The 14,914-nt window shown below is 41.1% G+C and overlaps 1 protein-coding gene across 4 annotated transcripts in view; it reads left to right on the top strand.

The window, feature by feature from the left end:
• The window catches only part of ENOX2 (ecto-NOX disulfide-thiol exchanger 2), a 271,300-nt gene that overhangs the window by 102,809 nt on the left and 153,577 nt on the right, over window positions 1–14,914 (top strand). The window lies entirely within an intron of this gene.

The following is a 14,914-nucleotide window of genomic DNA, read 5'->3' as shown; positions in this document are numbered from 1 at the left end:
TTATCCTCCAGCTTTTTCCTGGTGGCTAGTAATCTTAGTTACTCAATGGTTTGAGATGTAGCCCTGGTATTGGGCATAAGATTATTTCCAGAGGGTGGGATAGACACTGGTTGTTAATGAATATCAATTTGCATTTCTTTGCCTCACCTGGGAGAGGCTGAATCTCCGAGTGGGGGGGGGGGACTGCTGCTTTTCCCCACAGCTGTGGGAAAGAGCACACTGACAACCAACCTTTGTGACTGCAACTCAGCAAAATCTCTAAGTGCCCTCCAAATCCTGGGTGTCTTTACTGAGTTCCAGCCCAGTCTGCCTTCCATCTCCTGTAGCTCTCAGGTGAGTGGCTGTGGCTATTTTAGCACTCTGTCCTGGCTCACTGTGCTGTGGAGCGAGCAGGCTTGGTCTTTATTCTCCAAGGGTGCTGCTCACAGCTAAGACTGCTGCTGTCCCTGGGCTCCCAGCCTGCCACCCTCTCGTGCCTCTGCAGATCCTACCAGTGTCCCTGGATATATGATCCTGTCCTGCTGCTTTTCTGTTGCTTTTTTCCAAGGATTTCTTTATTTTAGTTGTAATTTTCATTTCGTCCTGGGAGATCGTCTGCGTAGCTTCTGTTCTGTCCACCTCCATTTTCACATCCTCTATGCCTATCTTGTATTTAGTTGGGTCGCACAGACCTTCCTCGTGCTCCCCACCCTGCAGGTCTGGCAGGTAACTGGATTGTATAGTCCCTTTGGGGACCTGGCTCTATGCCTATGTTGCACAGGCCACTCTGGTGCTTCAGCACCCTGCAGGTCCCATGTGTAACTGAATGGCACCGTCCATGCTGGGTCGCGCAGGCCTCTCTGGTGCTGAAGCACACCACAGGCCCTGTTGGTAACTAGATTGTGCACTCCCTGCTGGGTTGCATAGTCCTCTCTGGTGCTTCAGCTCCCTGCAGGTCCCATGGGTCGTTGGATGGCACAGTCCCTGCTGGGTTTCACAGGCCTCTCTGGTGCCCCCACACCTTGCAGTTTCTGCAGGCAGGCAGCTGGATGGTACCAGTCTCTCTCGGGTTTTGGCTTCCCACTGCTCTTACACGTTACTGGACTGCTCAGGCATCTGTGGAGTCCTGTGTCCCGCTGCTGCAGCTGGGGAGTGCTGCTGCCCAGTGGGGCTTTACTCCTGCTCAGCTTTTGCTGTAGGTTTTGAGGATGGGTCTCAGCTGCTGGTCTCTGCTTTTGTTGCCTGGGGATGGATGTCTGCTCCCAGCTTCTGTTGCTGGGGCTATATCTCGACTCTGATTGGGCTGCTACATGGGGGATGGTGCTGGGCTCCCGGCTGTCCACGGCTTCCTTGGTCAGCACCTTGGAAGCGCCACTACTGTGCACATGTCTGTGTTGACACAGAGTGTCCACTTGTCTGATGGTGCCAGGTGTGCTGGTCGGCTCAGGTTGCTGGGCCCTAGCTGCTCCCACTGCCTCCACCCAGGGGAAACCAGGGATCTTCCAAAATTGTGGGACCTACTCGTGATGCAGGGAGAAGTGCCCTGAAGGGCCGCTTACCTTGGTAGCCAGCTCTTCCTGTCCACAGCACAGGAACTTTCTGCTACGGGTTTGGTCATCCACCTTCACGTCTACTCACTCTCTCTCGCACACACTCTTACTATCTCACTCACTCACCCTCCCTCCAGTCCTGCCTGCCACCATCTTGAAAACTTTGGTTTTGGACCCAACAATCCTTTTATGCTGATACCTGTATGATCAGTCATGCATCTCTCAGGTGACAAACAAGGGACTGAATGTGTGAATATGAGCCAGTTTTCTGCTAAATCTTACGTTGTTAACATCTAAGGAAACTGTGCTATAAATATTTTTTTTTTGCTTTTGTTGCTGCTTATCATTAGTAAATACAATAAGTCACCATAAGCCCTAAGAAGGTTAGTGATAGCAGCAAAGTGAAAAGGAACATTGTAAGAACAATGATAGAGCTTTAAAAAGAAATAATTGCAAAGTATGATAGAATTGTTCATGTGTCTGATCTGGCTACCAAGTATGGCTTGGTGAAATCAATGATTAGCACAATTTTAAAATATAAAGATGCCATCAAGAATGCTGATATTGCCAAGGGTGTGAAGGAGCTCATGAAACAATTTTCAAAGAGCTAGAAAAAAATGTTGATTTGGATAAATGAAAAGCAGTTAGCTGGTAGTAGCTTTTTGAAGGCAATAATATGGGAAAAATCGAAGATGCTGCATGGTGACCTCCTGAATGACACCCCTGGAATGAGTGCTGAAAGTGATTTATATAAGGCTAGTAGGAAGTCATTTGATAAGTTTAAGAAAAAGAGTGTCATTCCTAGTGTAGTGATGCATAGGGAGGCTACCAGTTTTAACAAACTAGCTACTGATTATTTATTGACATAATTTCAAAAATACGTAGAGATTGATGGATTCAAGTGTGATGAGACAGACCTCTTCTGCAAGAAAATGCCAAAGAGGGTCTATATCACATAGGAGGAGACATCATTGCCAGGACACAAGCCAATGAAGGACAGGCTGACATCATTTCTGTGTGGGAATGCAAGCGAGGACTTAAAATTGAAGCCTCCACTCATCTATCATTCTGAAAACCCATGAGTTTTCAAGAAAAATTATGTCATGGACAACAAGTTGAATGTTATTTGGATGGCTAATAACAAAGCTTGGCTAACCAGGCAATTTTTTATTAAGTTGATTAATGAAATGTTTGCCCAAGTGTGAATAAATACCTCCAGGAAAAACAGTTGCCACTCAGGGCACTTCTTGTAATGGACATTGCTCCTGCCTACCTTCCAGGCTTGGAAGCCTAGTTGGTGGAGTAGTATAGCTTCATCACTGTTAGGTTCTTGCCACCTAAACACAACTTTTCTCATCCAGCCTATGGTTCAGCAGCCCATTTCTAATTTTAAGAATCTCTACACATTGGTTCTATTTCAGAGATGTTTTGAGGTGACTGCTGAAACTAATTTAACCCTTAGGGTGTTCTGAAAGAAACATCTTAATATCCTCACTTTCTTGGGGCTTATAGGCAAAGCATGGAGGGAAGGGTCTTCCAGAACCATGCAATCAGCCTGGAAGAAATTATGGCCTAAGTCTGTTGCTGAAAGAGACTTTGAGGGCTTTGAATGTGAACCTGTGTGTTTTGAAGAGGATATTGTGTCTCTAGGCAAGTCCATGTGCTTGGAGGTAGGTGGTGATGATGTAGAGGAGATGGTAGAGGACCACAACACTGAGCTGACCACTGAGGAATTCTAAGAACTTTGGAGGGAGCAACAACAGACAGCCACTACAGAGCTCTTTTCAGAGGAGGAGGAGGGAAGGAATGATATTCCTACTTCACTAATCAAGGAAATGCTTGGAGAATGGGGAGAAATGCAAAGTATTGTTCAGAAATATCACCCTGACAAAAAAGCAGCAAACCATGTGATAAACTTTTTCAATGACAATGCAGTATTTCACTTCAAGCAAGGGTTAGAACACAGGCATAAACAAGCATCTTCGGATATATTTTTAGTGGACAGAGGCACAGTAAGCCTGAAACAAGTACTAATGAAATAGAGAAAAAAAGAGAGAAAGAACCAAATGGCCTGCGACCTATCACGGAGATTGGTTGAGAGACAGAAAAAATGACGGTGGAGTGAATGGAGCTACACAGACAATCTCCCAGGACCAAACTGGATTTACAACGAAAATAGAGGCAAATCGTCAAGAAGGGGCAACCGAAAGACACCTTGGAGGACCACATAACCATGGACACCGACTCAATCGTGGCAGGCTTGCGAGGACGCGAGAGAGTGCTGGGAGCCCAAGGTCCACAGTGGCCTGGGTGGGGACCAGGGGACTCGGTGGGAAGTTGCTGCTGCCACCTCAGCTGTGACCCCGCATGAGTTCTGCACACTCTGCTGCCTGCTAAGCCATCTGCTGGTGCCGAACAGACTGGCACGGACTGGCTGCGACCAGGGGACTCGACAGGAGGCTGCTGCCACCTCGGCTATGACCCTGGCTAATTCCTGCAAACTCTGCGTGCTAAATCCTTGGCTAGTACCACACGCACTCGCTGGGACCAGGGGACTCTGCTGGAAGCTGCTGCCACCTGAGCAGTGTCCTGCTACCGCGGCTTAGTCCTGGAGCTTCTGCTGAGTGCAATGCCCTCGGCTGGTGCCACAGGCAAGACCGCCCTTTACTGGAAGCAGCGCCCTCGGGTTAAAAGTCCCAGGCAGCTCCACGATGCAGAGTGTAGACAGAGGCTAAATGGTCAGTAGCCACTCACCTTGGGCTCCAGCAGAGGGAAGGCAGACTGGACTGTAACTGTGTGGAGACACTCGGATTTTGGAGGGTGCTAAAGCTTTTGCTGAGTTCAGCCTTACAGGACTGTGATCATTTTACTCCTTCCCAGGGCCCTCAGGTGAGGCGGAGGCCCCTCCCTCAGAGATTCAACTCCTCCCAGTGACTATTGACATGCTAATTGAGGCCCATTAACAACCAGCAGCTGCCCCACCCTCGGGAAATCCTCTTACACTGAGCACCTGAGGGAGTTGTTCAGGCAACTCCGAAACCAAGGGTCTTCAGGTTACATCTACTAATAGCCTCCAGGCAAAAAAAAGCTAGAGGATGACTACCATTCCCTGGGCTAGCAACACTAACCAGAAAAGCTAAGACTTGACGGTGGTGTTTAAAGTGGGTCCTCCCTGGCTCATCCAAACCCAGGAGAGGGAGCCACAAACAGCAGAACACCAACACCCACAGGGAAAATTTGGCAGACTCCAAAACCCACTGTGATAGCCAAAATGGTAAAAAACAGAAACGAAAGCCAAATGAAAGAACAAGAGACCTCTATGGAAGATGAGATAAATGAGGTGCAGTTAAGCAAGTTGACAGAACTAGAATTTAAAGCCATGATGTTGAGGAAGCTCAACATCATGTGTAAGGATATAAGCACCATGAGTAAAGACATAGAAATGTTGAAAATCAACCACTTGGAAATGAAAAACCAACAAGAAGAAATGAAGAATGACATATCAGAAATTAAAAATACATTTGAAGATCTAAAAAGCAGAGTAGGGGAAGCTGAGGACCGGATCAGTGAATTAGAAGACAGACTAGAAAAAAAACAACCAATCAGAAAACCAAAAGGAAAAAACGATTAAAAAACAGAAAGCAAGCATAACAAAACTGTGGGACAACTGGAAGCAGAATAATATTCGCGTCATAGGAGTCCCTGAAGAAGAAGAAAATGAGCAAGGGTTAGAGAATGTATTCAAAGAAATAGTGACAGAAAATGTCCCTAATTTGGTGAAGGAAGAAGGCATTCAAGTTCAAGAAGCACAGAGAGCCACAAGTAAGAAGAACCCAAACAGGCCCACACCAAGACACATAGTAATCAAACTGCCAAAAATTAAAGACAAAGAGAGAATGCTAAAAGCAGCAAGAGATAAGTAACAGGTGACCTACAAAGGAAACCTCATAAGGCTCTCAGCTGACATCTCACAAGAAACACTACAGGCCAGAAGGGAATGGCATGAAGTAATCAAAGTCATGAAAAACAAGGATCCGAATCCAAGACTATTCTACCCAGCAAGGCTGTCATTCAAATTGGAACGACAAATAAAGAGCTTCCCAGACAAAATAAAAAGTCTAAGGGAATACATTAGCACCAAACCAGCACTGCAAGAAATGTTAAAAGGACTGCTGTAATTACCAGGAGAAATGGGAAGAAAAATAGAACCACACTAAACAACAATGGCAATGAATAAATACATATTAATAATCACCTTAAATGTAAATGGCTTGAATGCTCCCATAAAAAGACACTGAGTAGCTGATTGGATAAGAAAGCATGTCTCATCTATATGTTGTTTACAAGAGACCCACTTCACAACAAAAGACTCACATAGAGTGAAAGTGAAGGGATGGAAAAAAGTCTTCCAAGCAAACGGAGAAGAAAAAAAGCAGGGGTAGAAATACCCATATCTGATTAAATGATTTCAGAATGAAGTCCATAACCAGAGACAAACGAGGCCACTACATAATTTTGAAAAGATCTATCCAACAGGAAGATATAACCTTGATTAACATATATGCACCTAATATAGGAGCACCAAAATATATTAAAAAACATCTGGAGGACTTAAAAGGAGAATTCGAGAGCAATACAATCATAGCAGGGGACTTCAACACCCCGCTGACATCACTGGATAGATCCTCTAGACAAAAAATTAGCATGGAAACAGAGACTCTAAATGAAGCACTAGACCAAATGGATTTAATAGATATCTACAGAAAATTACACCCCCAAACTGCAAAATTCACATTCTTCTCATGTGCACATGGGACATTCTCAAAGATAGACCACATGGAAGGGCACAAACTAAGTCTCTACAAGTTCAAGAAGATTGAAATCATATCAAGCATCTTCTCAGATCACAATAGCATGAAACTAGAAATCAATTGAAAGAAGAACATACAAAGACATTTGAACACAAGGAAGCTAAATAGCATGTTACTAAACAATGAAAGGGTCACCGAGGAGATCAAAGAAGAAATCAAAAACTTGCTGGAAACCAATGAAAAAGAAGACACAACAACACAAAATGTATGGGATGCAGCGAAAGCAGTTCTGAGAGGGAAGTTCATAGCACTACAGGCCTACCTCAAAAAAGAAGAAAAATCTCTAATAGATTATCTAACCTCACAACTTAAAGAACCAAACAGCAAACAAAAAGAAAACCCCAGAGCAAGTAGAAGGAAGGAAATAGTAAAGATCAGAGCACAAATAAACGACATAGAGACCAAAAAACAATTCAAAGGATCAATAAAACAAAGAGCTGGTTTTTTGAACAGATAAACAAGATTGATGGACCCTTAGCTAGACTCACCAAGAAAGAAAGAGAGAGATCCCAAATATACAAAATCAGAAATGAAAGAGGAGAGGTAACAACTGACACCACAGAAATACAAAAGATTGTTAACAACTACTATGAACAATTATAAGGCAACAAATTAGACAATCTAAGCGAATTGACAAATTTCTAGAAAAACATAGTCTCCCAAAACTGGATCAGGAAAATATAGAAAACTTGAACAGACCAATAACAACAGAAGAAATTCAAGGTGTAATCAAAACTCTCCCAGCAAACAAAAGCCCAGGCCCAGATGGCTTCACGGGGGAGTTTTACCTAACATTCAAAGAAGAACTAACACCCATTCTTCTCAACCTATTTCAAAAAATTCAAGAGGAAGGAAGATTTCCAAACTTGTTTTATGAACCAGCATAGTTCTATTTCCAAAACCAGAAAAAGACACAACAATGAATGAAAACTACATGCCAATATCCCTGATGAACATAGATGCCAAACTCCTGAACAAAATACTACCAAATCGGATCCAGGAATACACCAAAAAAACTATCCACCATGACCAAGTGGGATTCATCCCAGGGATGCAAGGCTGGTACAATATTTGCAAATCAATAAATGTGATACACCACATAAATAAAATGAAGAATAAACACCACGTGATCATATCAATAGATGCCCAAAAAGCCTTCGACAAAATCCAGCATCCATTTCTGATAAAACCGCTCAGCAGTGTGGAAATAGAGGGATCATATCTAGACATAATAAAGGCCATATATGAAAGACCTACAGCCAACATCATACTCAATGGGCAAAAACTAAAAGCATTTCCCTTAAGAACAGGAACAAGGCAAGGATGCCCACTTTCCCCACTTCTATTTAACATAGTACTGGAAGTCTTAGCCACAGCAATCAGACAAGAAGAAAAAATGAACGGGATCCTAATTGGAAAGGAGGAATTGAAATTGTCATTATTTGCAGATGACATGATACTATACATAAAAAAACGCAAAAACTCCATCAAAACTTTACTAGACTTAATAAATGAATTTGGCAAAGTAGCAGGACACAAAATTAATGTCAAGAAATCGATGGCATTCTTATACACCAATGATGAACTCACAGAAAGATAAACTAAGAAAACAATCCCATTTACCATTGCAGCAAAATTTAAGACACCTAGGAATAAACTTAACCAAAAAAATAAAGGACCTATTCACAGAAAACTACAGGTCATTGAAAAAATAAATAGAGGAAGATATAAAAAAATGGAAGCTCATACCCTGTTCATGGATTGGGAGAATTAACATCATTAAAATGCCCATATTAACTAAAGCAATCTATAGATTTAATGCAATCCCCAGGAAAATACCAACAGCATACTTCACAGAATTAGATCAATTATTTCAAAAGTTCATATGGAACCAAAAAAGGCCTCAAATAGCCACAACAATCTTGAAAAAGAAGAACAAAGTTGGAGGGATCACAATACCAGATTTCAGGTTATACTACAAAGCCACTGTAATCAAAACAGCCTTGTATTGGCACAAGAACAGGCATATAGACCAGTGGAACAGAACAGAGAACCCAGAAATGGACCCAAGGCAATATGCTCAATTAATATTTGACAGAGGTGGCAAGGGCATACAATGGAGTAAGGACAGCCTCTTTAATAAATGGTGCTGGGAAAATTGGACAGCTACTTGCAGAAAAATGAAACTAGACCATTAACTTACATCCTACACGAGAATTAACTCAAAATGGATAAAAGACTTCAATGTGACTCATGAATCCATAAAAATCCTAGAAGAGACTGTAGGCAACAAAATTTCATACATCATACGCAGCAGAACTTTTACTGACACATCACCTAAGGAAATAGAAATAAAGGAGAAAATGAACACATGGGACTTCATCAAATTCAAAGTCTTCTGCACAGCGAAAGATACAATCATCAAAACGGAAAGGCTGCCCACTGTATGGGAGAGCATAATTGCCAATGATATATCAGATAAGGGGTTAATTTCCAATACATATAGTGTGCTCATACAACTCCACAAAAGAAAGACAAAGACTCCAATTAAAATATGGGCAGAGGAACTAAATTGACACCTCTCCAAACAGGACATACAAATGGCTAAGAAACATATGAAGAAATGCTCATCATCACTAATCAACAGAGAGATGCAAATTAAAACAATAATGAGTTATCACCTCATACTTGTTAAAATGACCACCATCAATTAGTCATCAAACAACAACTGTTGGCGAGGATGTGGAGAAAAGGGGACTAGTGCACTGCTGGTGGGAATGCAGACTGGTGCAGCCACTATGGAAAGCAATATGGTGTTTCCTCAAAAAATTAAAAGTTGAACTTCCATTTGATCCAGTGATTCCACTTCTAGGAATATACCCTAAGAAGCCTGAAACACCAATCAGAAAGAATATATGTACCCCCATGTTTGTAGCAGCACTATTTACAATAGCTAAGGTCTGGAAACAGCCCAAGTGTCCCTCAGTAGACGAATGGATAAAAAAGCTGTGGTACATACACACAATGGAGTACTACGCAGCTGTAAGAAAGAAAGATCTCTTATCCTTTGTGATGACATGGAGTGACCTAGAAAGTATCATCCTAAGTGAAACAAGCCAAACCAAAAGACAAGTTTCATATGATCTCACTTATTTGTGGAATATAATGAACATAACAGTCTGAGGAATGGGGTATTCCCAGAGTTGTGGAAGTGGGGTACAGACTGACAATCCCCAGGAGAGTGGGGTGTGGGGGAGAGATAAACCACAGAACTTATATGCATGTATGCATGAACAGTGGACATGGACAACAAACTGGGGAAAGGGCAGGGAGGGAGGGGGAGATGGGAATCAGTGGGGGAAAATGGAGAAACATCTTTAACAAAAATTAATAAATAAAAGAAGAGAGAAAGAACCTCAGAAATACAGCTATCTAACATTTTTATGGAAGGGGATTCACCTTCTAAACAATAATATCCCTCCATCCCTCCTCTCCATATTCAGTCATCAATATCTCTTAACATTAATTTATTTACTTAATTTTTAATTTTTTCTGTACAGTTTTTTAAATTTACAGTTCATGTCTTTTTGTTTCTGAAGTATTTATTACAGATTAAACAGTATATTAGGCATTTACTGTAAATAATAAAAGTTAAAATGGAATCATTTGGCATCTGGGGTGATTAATTCAATTTACATTAATTCTAAAGGAAAAAAATTGATTTGGTTTTTGAACAAATCACTTCTCAAACATCCTTCCAGAATGAATTAAGTTCAAGAACTGAGGTTCCACTGTAATTATCTGCTTTTGCTGCTTTTGAGATTCTTTCTTTGTCTTTAACTTTGCCATTTTAATTATGATATGTAGTCGTGTGGGTCTCTTTGAGTTCATCTTGTTTGGGGCTCCATGCTTTTTGGACTTTTATGCCTTTTACCTTCACCAGGTTAGGGATATTTTTGGTCATTATTTATTCAGATAATTTCTTGATTCATTACTCTCTCTCTCTCTTCTCTTTCTGGTAATCCTGAGATGTGGATGTTTTGACACTTCGTGTTGTTCCAAAATTCCCGTAAACTATCCTAATCCTTTCTCATTCTTTTTCCTTCTTGATGCTCTGATTGAGTGTTTTTTTGTACTTTGTCTTCCAAATTACTGATTTGATCCTTTGCTTCATCCAACCTATTTTTCATTCCTTCAAGTGTATTCTTGATGTCAGATATGGTATTCTTTTTTTCTGACCAGTTCTTTTTTATGGTTTCTGTATCATATTTCATGTTGTTGTAGTTCTCACTAAGTTGCTTGAGCATTCTTATAACCATTAATTTGAACTCTACATCTGATAAATTGCTTGCCTCCATTTCATATACAAGTGATACCTCGGTTCTCGAACGCCTCGGTTCTCGACCAAATCGGTATTCGACCAGGATATTCGAGAAACTTTTGTCTTGGAATCCGAACAAATATTTGGAACTCGAACTTCCGAGATGAGCCGAGTTGAGCCGAATGGCGTTCATTCGGCCCAGCGCGCCTTGCTTGCGTCATCAGTGTGAGTGCAGAGAGAGAGTCACGCTTTGTGGAGAGAGTCACGCTTTGTGGAGAGAGTCACGCTTTACACTGAATTTAACCCTTAGACATACTGTACACTTTTATTTCTTGTTGAGACTTATGTTTTTCTACATATTATATACAAATTAGGCCAGTAAATAGGCATTTTCTGGGGCTTGGAACGAATTAATCCAGTTTCCATTATTTCCTATTGAGTTTCATTGCTTCGGTTCTCGAACAATTTGGTTCTCGACCGTCCTCCTGGAACGAATTATGTTCGAGAACCGAGGTATCACTGTACTTCTTTTTCTGGAGCTTCCTCCTGTTCTTTCATTTGGGCCCTGTTTCTTTGTCTCCCTATTTTGGCTGCCTCTTATGTTTGTTTCTGTGTATCTGATAGATCTACTGTAACTCCCAGTCTTTGTAGGGTGGCCTTATGTGGTAGGTGTCCGATGGAACCCAGCAGTGCAGTCTCTTTTATCTCCTGAGCTGGGTACTGTAGGAATGTCTCTTGTTTGTGTTATGCAGGCCCTTCTACTGTGATTGAGTCTTGATTGCTGTTGGCCCATTAATACACACAGATTGACCTTTGCACTGGCTGAATGTGAGGCTCAACTCCAACCACAACATATTGAGCTGCTGTGCATGTGCTAACCAATAAGAAAAAAAAAGTATAATAAAATAAAAAAGGAATAGAAAAATAAAAGAAAAAAGAGGAGAAGAGCAAGTAAAAAAAAAAAAAAAGTAGAAAAAATAAATAACAATTTGCCTCAGAAGAATTTAGTGCCTGCTGCAATCTTTGTTTGGATATGCTGTTTGTGAAGTTTCTTGGATACTGCTTCAGTGTTGTCTGAAGATGGCCACTTGGTGTGTTTGTTCTGGGTCTTTTGGGAGGTACTCTGGTGCAAATCAATGTCAGACTTTGCCTGTGCCTGGCCCTTGGCAATCTGTTTAAAGCTACAGATTGCTGTGGTTTCAAACACAATTTGTGGCTGCCTCTGCTGGTTTTGGCTGTGCATGGGAAGGACCAAGCTGTGCTCCAAGGCCAGGTTTTACCAACACCAGGCCTGGGGATGGGCCAGCAAACATGCCAAGGCACCCTCAGGTCTGCCTCCACCTGCCTCCACCTACCAGAAGCCTGTTAGGCTCAATCAATGAAAGCCTCTGGCAGAATCAGGAGAATGGGGCTAGTAGATCTCCTGTGAAGGGGAAGTGCTGTTCAGACTTCAGGAAAGGTGGTGGCTGTGGTCCTCCACCCCAGAGCCACACAAATGTTACTGTACCCACTTTTGCTTTGACCTCAGCAGGGTGGAGCACCTAATAGTCAGGCAGGTGAGGCCTCCAGAGCCTAGAGATTGTGTCTGCCAAAAGCTAGGAGGGCAGTTCTATCAGATTTCCCATGAAGGTGAAGCACCACTTAGGTCCACATGAAAGTGGGGGTAATGGCCCTTCCCCAAAGCCAGTCACTCACCATCCCTCGAGTATGCCCAGACTTCTATACCTTGGCCTATGGTGCTGACTCTTCAGCAGGGCTTAAGATCTGTAGGGTGGGGAGGGAGGGATTCCAGAGCGAAGATTCCATATTGTCAATTTGTCACCTCTTACCAACTGATTCAGTATAATCTTAATCAAAATCCAAACAAGTTATTTTGTGGATATCAATAAACTGATTCTAAAATTTACATGGAATCAACAAATCATCAAACAACAAGTGCTGGCAAGGGTGTGGAGATAAAGGAACTCTAGTACACTGCTGGTGGGAATGCAGACTGGTGCAACCACTATGAAGAACAAACTAGTGTTTCCTGAAAAAGTCAAAAAATGAATTTTCATTTGACCCAGTAATCTCACTTCTAGGAATATATCCTAAGAATCCGGAAACACCACTCAGATAGAATATATGTACCCCTATGTTCATAGCAGCACTATTTGCAATAGCTAAGATCTGGAAACAGCCTAAGTGTCCATCAATAAATGAGTGGATAGAAAAGCTGTGGTACATATACACAATGGAATACTATGAGGCTATAAGAAAGAAAGATCTCTCACCCTTAAAGACGACTTCGAGGGACCTATAGAGTATTATGCTAAGTGAAACAAGCCAAGTAGAGAAAGACAAATATCACATGATCTCATTTATTTGTGGAATACAATGAACAATACAAGCTGATAAACAAAATAGACCCAGAGACATAGAAGTAGGGTGCAGACTGACAAACCTCAGAAGAGGGGAGCAGAGGTGGAGGGAAGAGATAAACCACAGAACTTACATGCATGTATGCAAAACCAGTGTACATAGACAACAATGCTGGAGGGGCGGGATAGGGAAGAGGGTGTCAATGGGGGGGGGGGAGAAACATCTGTAACAAAAAAATAAATTAATAAAAATTGCAAATAAATAAATAATTAAATAAAATAAAATTTATATGGAGAGGCAACAGACCCAAAATAGCCAACACAATATTGAAGGAGAACATAGAAGATTATTGCTACCCCACTTCAAAATTTACTATAAAGTTACAGTTGTCAAGCCAGTGTTGTATTAGTGAAAGAATAGAAGGAACAGAATAGAGCACCCAGAAATAGACCCCCTTAAATAGAGTCAACTGATCTTTGACAAAGGATCAAATGCAACAATAGTGTTTTCAACAAATAATGCTGAACAACTGGATATCCACATGCCAAAAAAAAAAAAAAAATGAATTTAGACACAGAAATTATGCCCTTCACAGAAATTAACTCAAAATGGGTTGAAGACCAAAATGTAAAACACAAAACTATAAAGCTCCTGGAAGATAACAGAGAAGAAAATCTAGGTGTAGGTATGGTGATTTTTTTAGATACACCACCAAAGGCACAGTCCATTAAATAAATAGTTGATAAGATGGACTTAATTAAAATTAAAAGTGTCTTCTCTTTGAAAGACAATGTCAAGAGAATAAAAAGACAAGCCACAGAGTGGGAGAAAATGTTTGCAATATATACATCTGATAAAGGACTGTTATCTAAAATATACAAAGAACTCCTAAAACTCTATAATAAGAAAACAAATAGCCTGATCAAAAACTGACTAAAGATTTTAATAGATACTTCACCAAGGAAGATCTACAGATGGCAAATAAGCATATGAAAAGATGCTCCACATCATATTTCATATCAGAGAAATGCAAATTAGAACAATGAGATACCACTACATATCTATAAGACTGTACAAAATCCACAACAATGACAGTAAAGACTGCTGAGGATGTGGAACAGCAGGAACTCTCACTCATTGCTAGTGGAAGTGCAAAATGGTATAGCCACTTTGGAAGAAAGTTTGATGTTTTGTTACAAAACTAAACATGCTCTTTCCATATGATCTAGTGATTGTACTGCTTGGTATTTACCCAAAGGAGTTAAAAATTTATGTCCACACAAAAACATGCACGCAAATGTTAATAGCAGTTTTCTTCATAATTGCCAAAACTTGGAATCAACCACAATGTTCTTTAGTAGGTAAATGGATAAATAAACTGTGGTATATCCAGATAATGAAAGGTTATTCAACACTAAAAAGAAATGAACTATCAAGCCATGAAAAGACATAGAAGAACCTTAAACGCATATTACTAAGTTGAAAAATCCTATCTGGAAAGGTTATATACTGTGCCATTCCAACAATATGACATCCTAGAGAAGGCAAAATTATGGAGACAGTGAAAAAGATCAATGGTTGCTGGGGTTGGGGGTCAGGGAGGAATGAATAAGTGGAGCACAGAGGATTTTTAGGGCAGTGAAAACACTCTGTATGATACTATAATGACGGACATTTGTCTAAACTCATAGAATGTACAACATCAGAGTGAACCCTCATGTGTTAAAACTCTGACTTTTGGGTGATTCTGATGTATCAATATAGATTCATCAGTTGTAACAAATATACCACACTGGTGGGGGATGTTGATAATGGGGAAAGTTGTACATGTG

This window comes from Molossus molossus, unplaced genomic scaffold (assembly GCF_014108415.1).
Source record: "Molossus molossus isolate mMolMol1 unplaced genomic scaffold, mMolMol1.p scaffold_m16_p_2, whole genome shotgun sequence".
Taxonomy (NCBI): domain Eukaryota; kingdom Metazoa; phylum Chordata; class Mammalia; order Chiroptera; family Molossidae; genus Molossus; species Molossus molossus.
This window is presented reverse-complemented; position numbering and strand designations above follow the sequence as displayed.